This window comes from Pleurodeles waltl, chromosome 6 (genome assembly GCF_031143425.1).
Source record: "Pleurodeles waltl isolate 20211129_DDA chromosome 6, aPleWal1.hap1.20221129, whole genome shotgun sequence".
Taxonomy (NCBI): Eukaryota; Metazoa; Chordata; class Amphibia; order Caudata; family Salamandridae; genus Pleurodeles; species Pleurodeles waltl.
This window is the reverse complement of record NC_090445.1, coordinates 930345792-930359430: the sequence shown is the minus strand read 5'-3', so window position 1 is coordinate 930359430 and position 13639 is coordinate 930345792.

Genomic DNA, 13639 nt, shown 5'->3' with positions numbered 1-13639 from the left:
TGTGTTCACATCATACTATGCCCATGCATGCATATTATGATTTGCATTGCTACCAAAAATGGTACAGTGTGAAGGATTAAAGGCATGTGCAGAATTCGTGCCACTCAAACTGAAACAAATATTTAAATCCAGACATGTACCAGTATCTTCTCATATAGGCAAACTTGAAAATCAATAAACTTGTGTGACCATGTGAGTAGGCTTTGCCTCATGAAACAACATTCCTTCTTAGGATCTATGCTACATATGTATTTGTGAGCTCAAAAATCAAACTCTTATAATTTCTCAGAACAATACCAGTGGCGAAATGGCCTAACCCTATGTGTTACTGTGAGTATGTAACTACATTACCCCTAGAAATCATCCTGTTTGGCTTCACGACATCTCCAACATTTATCCTGATGTGTGGAAAATATCATCTAGCATCATGGGTACCTGAGCATTGCTTCGAATACTGCATATCAGTGGCATCTGAAATGGGGTGACAGAGGAGCAATTAGCTAAAAGCCATTCTGTTTTAAGTATGTAGAAGAGGGACTCTCTGTGAACATGGATTTGATGGTTCTACTTCAATCTGCCTGTCAGATACACATTGCTGGGGTAGTTGTCCACATGGCAAGGTATGAACATTTTGTATGGCAAGTCCAGATAAGATGTGCGGAATTACACTTCAGTGCAGAAAGAATATTTATGGGCAGATGGGGCACATGTCAACATTTCACACGTGGTAATGCAGTTAAAAACCTTACCCATGCTGTCATATACCCCATGCCCATTGTTTGACAAATGCTTATACCATTGTAGTGTTTTGTGAAGAAGGAAGCCAATGTGTATAGGACTAAATACATGCCTGCATGGTGTTGTCCGTTTAAAAGCCATTACACAGTCCACCTACTGGTGCATATTACTCATAACTGTTCACATAAAAGCTGACATCCTTGATTCAAAGACCTGCAAGATACAGCACTAGTTACTTTTGCAAATGAAATCTATAGCATACATGCACACACTCATCACACATGGACAGACACTAGAATCTGAAAAGAGACGCATGCTTGTGCTTGAATCACATGAAATGAGCCTATTAATGGTCCTCCAGGGCTTACCATTAGTCAATTTAGGAGAAGTGACCAATTGGTCTGTTTGATGTGAGGTAGCTAGCCACCATCTATCCAGTTCTCAAGCAGCTGGCACTGAGTCAGTCTATGTGGCAATGTGTGTGGACTTCTCTTCTTGCCATATCCATTACGCAGTGCTGAGACACAATACCTGTACTTGCCAGACATTACTCATTTCAAATAGGTTATTAGCCATGGAATAAACCCCTTTGCATTCTGCATAAATAACCTCAATGAGTCCTTAGAAGAAATATGTGTACCATACCATGTGTACACAACGGTATAGTTCCTAATCAGTCTCAGTATTGACATGGCTCTACATTGATTTTGGGAGGACACTGCAATTTCATATACCTACTATGGCGACACCTGAGTATTTTTCTTTGTCACATTAGAAAAAGTAAATGTTTGTTATGATGGATGGTCAAATTTCAATTAGACAAATTATTTTTGGAATAGAGATGCCAGATTTCAAACACTTAAGTCTATATTATTTTATTAAAACAGGTACTAGTTCAGCTTTGTCTGATACATATTTCCTTTCTCTCCAACAGACAATATGACAGCTGACCAGCAAAAAAACACACCACACGTTTGGAGAGATATCACCACACCAGGCACGTTGCAGAAGCTTACAGGCCTATACTCGGCAATACATTGAGGAGAAGGCAGATGCGACCTAGAAGTTGACACCTCAGGGCCCACTAGCATAGGACAACACAGGTACAAGACAGAAGGTACCAGTGGACGCTAGTCATCCAATGTGATGCTTGAGGGTTCCAGCTCCTGAGATCACGGGTCTCCTGGTTTGACAATTCTTATTGGAACAGTGTACCTGTATTTAATCAGTCTTGTTTATGTTACATCATGGCAGTCTTCCTTCTAATGCTGTCTAGCATGCATGTTATACATTCATGTTGGCAAGGTGCATATTGGTCATGCATTCAACCTGCTACACTGTAGCAATATGTAAGTGCATGTTCTTGCCATGGTTGTGCTGTCTGTCTAAACAGTGGCCAGTTTGTGTGAACTCTGTGGGATATATGCAGCCAAAGAAGGTAGCTCACTAGCCCTGACGCTCACCCAATTTCATCGTTGCCAGAGTTGAATATCTGCTGAGTATCACACATTGTTAGACTCATCACCACTCACTTGAACATGTACATGACTCCTCTAGCAATGCTCTTTTAGGCTCAGTGACTCCACTTACTGTCACACATAGATGGAAGCATGATCATACATTGACTCACATGTGACACCAAAGCCTACATGTACATGCACCACTACCAATTGCCTAATATGGCTGAGTGTTTTTGTGAGCTATGTATCTGGCTGGACACACACAGGCTAGCATTTTTGGTTATGCCTGACACGTACCCACTCTGCTTTGGCACCCACTTGTACCCATACTTTTCAGTTCCAAACTGATTCACATCACATAGCTCATCCTGTCACTTCTGAATTCCCTGCTTGTCATCCTCCTGCTTTGACATATGTGCTGTGGACTGATTTTTCTTTTTCCATCCCCTTCCTGGAACGTGCTATATCTTACCCCTGGTGCACATCACTTGTTGGATGTATTACACCTATGCCCTCTTCTATGTCATCCCTTCCAAGCAGCAACAGATGTTTAACAATGTCAAACACAGCGATGCATGTGTATAGCTCAGGGATCCTTGCAGTACACATCACACTTCTCAACTCTATGCTATGCAATGTGCCCCCATTGAAACTCAGTGACAGTTCCATGTGCTCAGCCATACTTACATTTAAGAGCACTACTAGGGGACAACCGGTTTCACACACATCTATTGTTTTACAAAACACACAGCTCAATATTTTATGCATCACTTCACTGCTCCACACTCTAGATATTTTATATACCAAAATTGAGGTTGTTGGCAACCATGGCAGGCTATACCTATGTGCTTACACTCCACACAGCATGGCATCTGTGTGCAATCTAGTTTAATACTAGGGATTAAAGGACATATTTACAAGCCATGTGTACTGCCAGTGAAACACTTATGGTGATGCACCAGTGGCGGAAATTGCAGACCCATATGTTTGAGGCCACACAAAAGCTATTTCCTTGCCTTTGGATGGCCTTGTAGATATTGAGTAAGGCAAGGCATTGAATAATTGCTGCGTTGCCTTAGTCTGTATTAGGGGATCATTCAAGTGCATTTTGGTGGGGCTTCAAATGCAGCACCCATGGCTTTTGAGTCAGTCACAGATTTTCAAAACAGGTAAACCTGGACATGTACACAAACAGATATACCTACCCAGGGCAGGCATACAAAAGAACAATAACTCTTTCTCCTTCTTTTTGCCTCTTTCCATGTTTGCTGCCTTTTGCTGCACAGATGGGAAGAGGTAACTGCCTCCATGGATTGCTATTGTGCATGTAAGCATGCCTTCCTGCACTAAGGCAATCTTGCATGCAATGCAGGCAACCTTGTAACATTTTGCGCATGTGCCAGCCTTGATGCTAGGAAGCCATTAGGACACCAGTGGGGGTTGGAACCAGAAATGCTCAGTTTTTTTAACACACATTGGCCCTCATTTCGACCTCGGCAGTCTTTTATAAAGACCGCTGAGGTACCGCCGTGCTAAAGACCTCCAGTGCAGGCTGTTTTCCGCACAGCGTATTATGACTGCTGGCAGCCCTCCGTCCTTTTTCAGAAAGAGAGCTGCCAGCAGCCATACCGGCGGTCGGCAGGGAAATGGAGGCTGCTCCACCTCCACTGCCCCGTCATCAGAACACCACCCACTGAATCACGTCCCATGATTCGGTGTGGCGGTGTTTTGGTGAAAAGGAGCTGGCGGCCGAGCAGCCCCCGTGGATCCCGCCCCCTCCCGTAGGATCAACAGACAAGGTAAGTTGATCGTCCGTTAGGGGAGGGGGGTTAGGGGTATTGTGTGTTGTGTGCGTGTATGGGGGTGTGCGTGTGAGTATGTAGAGGAGGTGTGTGAGTGCGTGTATGCACGTGGGGGCTGTGTTGTGTGTATGGGAAATGGGTATGGGTGCGAGGCGCAAATGCCTCTTTGCTATGCAGAAATGCATTTTGCGAGTCGGAACCGACTCGCAAAATGCATTTCCGACTCGCAAATAGGAAGGGGTGTTCCCTTCCTATTTGCGAGTCTGAGTGGTATGCTATACCATTTGCGACCACGTACGCGGTCGCAAATCGTATCGCAGTTACCATCCACTTCAAGTGGATGGTAACCCTCTCGCAAATTGGAAGGGGTCCCCATGGGACCCCTTCCACTTTGTGAATGGACCCAAAAATATTTTTTCAGGGCAGGGAGTGGTCCCAGGGACCACTCCCTGCCCTGAAAAAAAACCGAAACGAAAGGTTTCGTTTTTTTTTTTTAAGTGCAGCTCGTTTTCCTTTAAGGAAAACGGGCTACACTTAAAAAAAAAAAAACTGCTTTATTGAAAGCAGTCACGAACATGGAGGTCTGCTGACGACAGCAGGCCTCCATGTTTGCGAGTGCCTATACTCGCTATGGGGCCGCAATTTGCGACCCACCTCATGAATATTCATGAGGTGGGTCATTGCGACCCCATAGCGAGTCGCAGTCGGTGTCTGAGACACCGTACTGCATTCCAAATTGCGAGTTGCAATTTGCGAGTCGCTGGGACTCGCAAATTGCAAGTCGCAATTTGAAAGTTTGCTACATCTGGCCCCCAGTCCGAAGGTAAAAAGTTGACCGGGGACCTCCCAGCCAGCGTATCCGAGGAGGGCTCCAAGGACATCGGATCAAGATCCAGGTTTACCCCGGTCGAAGTATTTTCACCTCGAAAAAACGACTAAGTCCGAAGGTAAAAATCTCCACCGAGGGCTCCCGCGACGCGTACCCAGAGAAGAGGTCCAGGAGGTCGGATTGGACTGGAAGGTTCGTCCCTCTGAAGAAAATCTTCAGAAAAGAGACTAAGGGGGTTATTCTAACTTTGGAGGAGTGTTAATCCATCCCAAAAGTGACGGTAAAGTGACGGATATACCACCAGCCGTATTACGAGTTCCATAGGATATAATGGACTCGTAATACGGCTGGTGGTAAATCCGTCACTTTTCCGTCACTTTTGGGACGGATTAACACCTCCTCCAAAGTTAGATTAACCCCCTAAGTCCGAAGGTAAACTTTTGACTGAGGCCTCCCGCAAGCTGTAGCCTAGCAGGGCTCCATCGCGGTCGGCCTTAAACTTTGGCTTTTCCCCGGTCGAGGTGCAACCAGATGACCCGAGTGGCGCTTTTTGTTTCTAGGCACTAAAAAAAAATAATTATTTAAAAATTCATATCTCCGGTTCCCCTTATCCTATTTTATTCGTTTTTGTGTCATCTTAAAGATAGAAATATAATCTATTTTTATAAATTAGTTTTGGATTTATAAAACTGTTTCCTGTGTTTTACTTCATTACTGTTTTGTGATATTTGAATGCTTTACACTCTGTCTCCTAAGTTAAGTCTTGACGCTCGTTGCCAAGCTACCAAGGGTTGAGCTGGGTTTAATTTACTAAGACCTAACTGGACCTAAGTGGCGTACCTACCTGCCCTTACCAATAACCCATTTTACAACATTTTTGGTGCGCAGTGGTGGGATCCTGTACTTGTGTTCAGTATCACATTATTATAGTTTTAAGTAAAACAAATTAAAAATCCTTTAAATTGTCCTAGTGCAAAAAAATTTTTAATTTTTTATTTGGATTCATTTTAATTATTGAATTTTTGTGATTTTTCGAAATTCTTGTTTCCAATTTTTGCAAAACGTTTTTGTTGACACAAAACTAAGGAACCGTGGAGCTTGATCTGGCTAGCCTACCCACACTGACAGTAGTCCAGCTTAGGGGATTGTGTACTGAAAGAGGGTTGCCTGCAACCACTGACCTCAGGAAGCATGTCCTAATCAAATCCCTGACAGCATGGACTGAGGCCCAAGAGGTAGACCCAGTGGAAGCTCCAGAGGAGGGAAAAGTAGGGGAGGATGCTAGCTCCAACCACTCAGGGGAGGGAGGGCATCTGAGCCTAGGTGAGGAAGAGGAAGACCGGTCCTCACTGCACACAGACACTAGGGTCATACTCAAAGCTAGTTGGGGGAAGGGGATCCCTTCAGGAGGAGAGAACCTGTCCCTCAGGGAAAGAGAGCTGAAGGCCCAGCTAGATTTATAGCTTTGGAAGCCCAGAAGCTGGCCCTAGAAGAGAAAAAGTGGGCAAAGAAAGAGAAAAGAGATGGTGGCAGCGACAGAGAAGCTGAGGTGTCCATGGGTGGGGGGGTTTGCCCCAGATTACCCAAGGGGGTGGTTCCTGCTTATGTAGAGGGGGATGATATAGACAAGTGGTTGGAGGCCTTTGAGAGGGCACTCCAAATGAGAAGGGTTAAGCCTCAATACTGGGGTTCACTTTTATGGGAGTTGTTCTCAGGGAGGGATAGGCTTCTGACCTTAATTGGGGAGGAGGCATATTCATACCCTAGTATGAAGAGGTGCTTAACCAAGAAGTTTGGTCTGACCCCAGAGCAGTATAGGATGAAGTTCAGGGACACCCAGAAGGTCAATACCCAGTCTTGGGTTGACTTTGTAGACACCTCACTTAAGGCACTAGAGGGCTGGATTCATGGTAATAAAGTAAATACTTATGAGGGGTTATACAATCTGATCATGAGAGAGCACATTTTGACCAAATGTACCCAAGAAAGGTTACGCCAGCATCTAGTGGACCCTAAGCTGACCAACCCTAGAGAGCTCGGGGAGGCAGCTGATGAGTGGTTGAGAACCAGGGTGGTTGTCAAGTCCTAGGGGGGAGACTCCAAGAAGGGGAGGTCAGGTCCCCAAAAACCAAAGGAGGGAAGTGGTAAGCCCACCACAGAGACTCCCTCTGTACCCCAGAACCCTAAGAAGGAGGAGAATAAATTCCACTCCCACTCTGACAAGCAGAGAAAGGAAGACCCAGGGTTGAAAAAGCTCTTGGACAGTAAGGCTTGCTTTGACTGTCAGCAGACAGGTCATTTCAGAGGAGATGCAGCCTGTCCAAACAAGGTGGTTAGCACTGCGCTGTCCAGTGTAGCCATGGAAGAGGACTCCTCAGATGATGAAGTCTTCTTAGCATTGAGCTGGGCGTTAGGACCAGATGGTAAGCTGGTGATCCCTGAGGGTGGGAGTACTCACTTCCACCCCATTCAGGTGAATGGGATCCCTACCACTGGCCTGAGAGACACCTGTGGCAGTCACACTATAGTGAGTGACCGGTTAGTGACCCCAGACATGTATGTCCCAGGAGAGACCAGGAAAGTCAGGATAGCCACAGGGGAGGTCACCTCCAAGCCTGTAGCCACAGTGTCCCTAGAGAGGGAGGGTTCTTCTTGACTGATTTAGGGTGGTAGTCAGTGCTGACCTCCCCCTAGATTGTATCCTGGGCAATGACCTCCCAGAGGTAAGTCTGGTCCCAGATGGGGCGGTCGCCCAGGGCGCCCCCCAACCCAAAGTCCTGGGGAGTCAGTCCCCACAGTTAGGAGACAGGGGTCCCCAAGAAAAGGAAAGAAGAAAAGGAAGGGTGGGCCACTCTTAAAGAGAGTTGCAGAGTGCCAAAGGCCTTCTGCCCCAGTAGAGGGGAGCCCAGAGTTGGTACTGGTGAGGCCTCACCTGACCCCAGGGATGTCCTGAGTAGTCAGGCAGCTGCCCAGATGAAGGGTGTTGCCCCTGCACTGGCAGAAGGGAGAGTGGAAGGAGGGTGTCTGCCAGAGGAGATGGTAGCCCCTCACTCTAGACAGCAAGAGGGGTGCCAGGACCCCACAGTTGCCCCTAAAGCAGCTCAGCCACCTGTCAGTGGAGAGCTTAGGGTGTGGTTCTGGGTACTGACAGCTGTCAGTAGCCTCTGCTGGGTGCTAGCCATCCTGGCAGCACTGTACTTGGCCTGGGAGGCAGACCCCAGGGCCAAAAGCAAAGTAGGCCCCCTGACCCTGTTGGTCATGGTGGGGTTGCTCAAGTGTTGGGTGACCTCTTTGGGTAAGCTAGGTGTTGCCCTAACAAAGTTGGGAGTAGGGGAGGTGGGCACCTCACTACCCAAGTTAGCAAAGAGATAGGAGGAAGACCCCCGATAGAGGGAAGTTTCAGTTTGAGATGGGTCCTTTCACTGTTGGGATGGATTCACTGCCCAGAGGGAGTGACCATGGCAGGAGGATGTAAGGCAGAGTAGGCCCTGCAAAGGAACAACCTGTTCTCTTCACTGTCTTCCACGCCTGACAAGCCAGGAAGACTCTCCCAGGGTTGGGCTGAGTCTCCTGGGCGTGTGGGCTGGGGGGGACTTGTGTGAGAAAACAGGGCTGATTGCAGAGGCCCCCTAAATTTTTGCCCCCATTTTCCACTTTTTGCTGGTGTTTTCCTGACTCTGATGGTGCCCTGGGTACTGCTAACCAGTCCCAGGGCCTGTGCTCTGTGTAAAATCAATATGCAAATTAGGCTAATTATAATTTGCTAAGTCAACCTACCTGTACGTCCCTAGTATATGGTAGGGCATGTAGGTTTAGGGACCACAGCACAGGTAGTGCACCCATAGGTGCTCTGCTGAGGTGCCCAGTGTCATTTTAAAGGCAGGCCTGCCTTGCTGGCTGCTTTTAAATTAAAGTTATATGCAAATTCGACTTTGGAATTAAAAGTAGTTCCAAAGTCTTAAACTACCTTATTTTTACATATAAGTCACCCCTAAGGTGTGCCCTATGTGCCCCTAGGGCTGGGTGCCATGTAACTATAAGCAGGACCTTATAAAAATAGTTTTATAAGCCCTGGTGAGGTAAAAACAGCCAAATTTGTTTATCCCTCATTGTAGTGAATGGCCTTCATAGGCTAGAATGGGGAGACTTTATTTTAATTTTAAAAGTCTCTTTAAGTGATGGGTACCAAGAGTTTGGTATTAAATTAATTGTTATAATAAATCAAACAACTTCCAGTTGTTGGATTTAATATAACTTGTTCAGGTAAAGAGTTTTAAACCTTACCTGAAAGGTGGCCAATTTCAGCCCTGCATTGTCTTTATTGCTGTGCTCTGATTGGCCAGCCTCTGGCAGCCTGGCCAGGCTGCCTTGATAAGGTGTGAAGTGGCCTGGCTTCACACAAAGAGTTGTGCCTGTGGGAGGGAATTTCCCTTCAGCAGATGGTGAGGCAGGAATGGGGAGGGCTGCCAAACTGGTCTTCAAAGGCAGAGAAGGACATTTGGAGCACCCCAGCAACACCCCAACATCCTGCAACCCCAGACAACTAGGTTCCCCCTTGATTAGATTAGGAGAGGGCAGGAGAGGGGTGAGTTTATGATTTTTAGCCAAACCAGTGGGGGGGCTCAGCCAGATGTAACCTCCTAAAATCAGATTCAGCCATGATAGATTTTTGAAGAATGTTGCCTCCTGGGATTGATTTTTGCCACACTTCAAGCGAAGTGGTCACCACAGGGGTAAGGACACTGCACATGATTGGAGAATCTGGACTCCCCAGTTATTCACCCAGGAGCAAGGATAAAACTGGCAGACCTGCACCCACACCTCAGTTCCCTAACACATCCAACAAGGAAGAACCAAAGAAGAAGAAGGATTGCCCTGCTGGACCCCTGGCCTGCACCTGGAATCTGCACTCTGGAGGACTGCACCAGCTGCACACTTGGGCTTCACCACAAGAAGGACTTTGCCTGGCAGACGGTCTTCAAGCGGAGGTAAGACCGCCAACAGGCCGGCGGTAAAACATTTGCAATTACGACCGTGGCGGAAGCCGCCAACAAAGACAGCCACGTTAACACTCCGACCGCCACAGCGGTACAAACAAACAGCGCGGCGGTCACCGCCAACAGACAGGCGGGAGACAATGTACCGCCCACACTATTGTGACAGGCCAATCCGCCACCTTTTCCGGGGTGGATTCACCGCGGATAAAAGCACAGCGGAAACAGGAATTCTAAAGGGAAAACGCTCACCTCTACACACCCTACGAGGAACGAGGACACCATGGACCCGGAACTCCAAATTCTACCTGCGATAGTCTTCCTGCTCCTCTACCAGGAGCACGAACTCTGGCGGCGAAGACCACGGTGAGTACTGCACCTACGACACAGGGGAGGGGGGAAGGAAAAGAGAATGACACACATATGCAACACGCAACACCCCCACCCCCACCCACTACAACACACACACACATGCATATTAATACATCACAGTTACACCCCCTAACCCCCCCGGAAGAATGCGAAGGCAATAGAAAATGAGTGTAACCATTGTAATATATTAAAATCAAGTAGGCAAAAATATATATACACCATTTACAAATTATATACCAAGCATAGTAGTCCATGTAGTGCTCCAATTAAGGCGGTGGAACAATGGCCCCCACATGATATGGGTGAGGCCCACACAAGATCCACGACCATGACGGAGAGAACACTGCAGGGGCACCAGACAGCAACTAAACAGGCACCTCAGGGGGAGGGAAAGGGGGGGCACCTCAGCCGGTTGAGTGCACAACGCCAAATCCACGAGGGGACCACATGCCCACTGTTACATCCTGGGGAGTGCAAAGCCACAGTCTCTCAAGTCTCTACAGTGGGTGGCTTGTCCACTGTTCCATCTTGGGGAGTGCAAAGCCACAGTCTCTCAAGTCTATACAGTGGGTGGGTTGCCCACTCTTCCATCCTGGGGAGTGCAAAGCCACAGTCTCTCAAGTCTATACAGTGGGTGGGTTGCCCACTGATTTATCCAGGGGAGTGCAAAGCCACAGTCTCTCAAGTCTATACAGTGGGTGGGTTGCCCACTGTTCCATCCTGGGGAGTGCAAAGCCACAGTCTCTCAAGTCTCTACAGTGGGTGGCTTGCCCACTGTTCCATCCTGGGGAGTGCAAAGCCACAGTCTCTCAAGTGGATAACAGTCTCCACTGGTTCTGGAGGGGGCCTTGTGCCCAGAGTGCTTCATCCTGCTAAGGACAGAGGTAGTGAATTCATCTCTCCACTGGTTCCGGAGGGGGCCTTGTTCCCAGAGTGCTTCATCCTGCTAAGGACAGAGGTAGTGGATGGATCTCTCCACTGGTTCTGGAGGGGGCCTTGTGCCCAGAGTGCTTCATCCTGCTAAGGACAGAGGTAGTGGATGGATCTCTCCACTGGTTCTGTATGGGGCTTTGTGCCCAGAGTGCTTCATTCTGCCCGTGACGGACTCAGTAGCGTCAGTGCCCTTGGCGCTCATGGGCCAGCGGTGCTTGAGGCGGCAGTGCCCTGTTCAGTAGTGCTTGAGGCGGTGGTGTCATGTTCAGCAGTGCTTGAGACGGCGGTGCCCTGTTCAGCGGTGCTTGAGACGGCGGTCTCCATTGCAGGGACTCAGCTACTGGCGGTCCTTCATGGCCCAGCGGGGCTTTTGCTGGTGGTCCTTCATGGCCCAGCGGGGCTTTTGCTGGTGGTCCTTCATGGCCCAGCCATGGCTTCCTGGGCAGCTGGGCTTGTGCTAGTGGTGGCCCTTCCCCACCTTGGAAGGTGTCACAGCTGACTCCACACTCCCACCGGGACCCCGGGAGCGGCTTTGGTGGCTGGAGTCTTCCCCCTCTCCCGCCGGGCACTGGCCAACTTCTGATGCTTCACAGGTGGGGGGACTATCTGTGCTGTGGCTCCGTGCCACACTGGCTGCCCTGGTGGCCGGTGCACTCCATATTCTGGTGTCTACAGGCACCACTGGTCATGGAGATGTTGTGACTGAGGTGCTAGTTCGGGACCTAGGAGATGGAGGGGGTTGGGGAGGTGTGGGAAAGAGGTCAAGGTTGGACAGGAAAAGTTTTTTTGACACACTGGGAAGGGTAGCTGGAGGGGGTTTGGTAGTGGAGGAAGAGGTTGTGGTTTTAGGAGGTGTTCGTTTGCTGACTTTGGGTGAAGGTGCATGGGCTGGAGGCTGTCGTGAGGTGGATGGCTATTGGGTGGGTGTGTGCCTGCGTTTGTGTATTTTCGGAGGGGGCGTCACAGACACACTGGGAGAGGACACAGGGGACGTGTGAATGGTAGTGGGGGTGGTGACTGCACGTGATCGGGGTGTGGTGGTGGGTGTGCTGGAGAGGGACGTAGTGGCTGTGGAGGTAGTGCATGCAGGTGTGAGTGTAGACGAGCCAGGGAGGGAAGAGGGAGATGAGGAGGAGGGGGACACAGTGGAGGCAGTGGATGTTGGTGTGTCTGCATGTGTGTGATGCTTGCGTGAGTGCCTGTGGGATGTGTGGTGCTTATGTTTGCCTGAGCTTCCCTTGTGTGTTGAGGTGTGTGCATGCTGGTCTGTAGGTGTGCTTGGGATAGGCTGAGGTACAGGGGATTGGGTCTGGGTGGAGGAAGTTGGAGGGGGGAGGATAGAGACAGGGACAATGGCGGCCATCAGTGCTGAGGCCAGAGTCTGAAAAGCTTGCTGAAGGGCCGCCTGACCAGAATGAATGCCCTCCAGGAATGCATTTGTTTGTTGCAACTGCCTTTCTACACCCTGGATGGCATTCAAAATGGTAGACTGCCCAACAGTGAGGGACCTGAGGAGGACAATGGCCTCCTCAGTGAGGGCAGCAGGGGTGACTGGGGCAGGGCCTGAGGGGCCTGGGGCGAAGGTGATGCTCACCCTCCTGGGTGAGCAGGCACGGGCGAAGGCTGAGGGGCTGCTGGGAGTGCGGTGCTGCAAGGGGGTTGACGGCTGCACCTGTAGATGGTGGGGGCACAGATGTTGCCGCCACCACAAGGGAGCTCCCATCAGAGGACGAGTCCGTGTCACTGGTCTCAGCTCCTGTCCCCGCCGTGGAGCTCCCTTCGCCCTCCGTCCCACTCGTGAACTCCGAGTCCATAGTGCGGCCCTCCATGGCCATGTGGGATGCAGCTCCCTCCTGCTCCGGTGCCACTGCTCCTCCGCCTGGTGATGCTAATGCACACAAGAACAGGGAGACCACAAAAAGGGGGGGACGACAGAAGAAAGACATGTTGAGTGCTTGCATTACCGCTATCGTTGGTGGACACGAGAGACAAAGAAGCCCCCTGCACTACGCCGCGCTCTTGGGCAGAGGTGGGGTGGGGTGCCACAGGGCCTGCCTTACGGATGGACCTTGCCTACGGAACTTGCCCTGGCCTAGGGAAACCCACAGCCCACCTCCCCCACCCAGACCCCTCCACTGCGCGCAAAATCAGCAGAATGAAAGTGTACTCACCCCCTTGTGGCCCTCAAGCGTCCATCCAACTCCGGGGACGCCACTGCCAGGATCCTGAACATCAGGGGGATCATGGTGCGACGGGCACCCCTCCCACGTTGGGAGGCCATCCCCAGCTGAGCCTCCGCCATCTTCTTGCTCTAGCAGCGAATGTCCTCCCATCTTTATCGGCAGTGGGTGCTCCATCTGTGGTAGACCCCCAGGGTCCGGACGTCCTTGGCGATGGCATGCCAAATATGTTTTTTTCTGGTGGGCGCTGACCTACATGATTTGTACATGGGGAAGAGAAAGTTATTGCCAACTGCACCGTCAAAGTGATTGGCCCCCATCCCTACCCTTG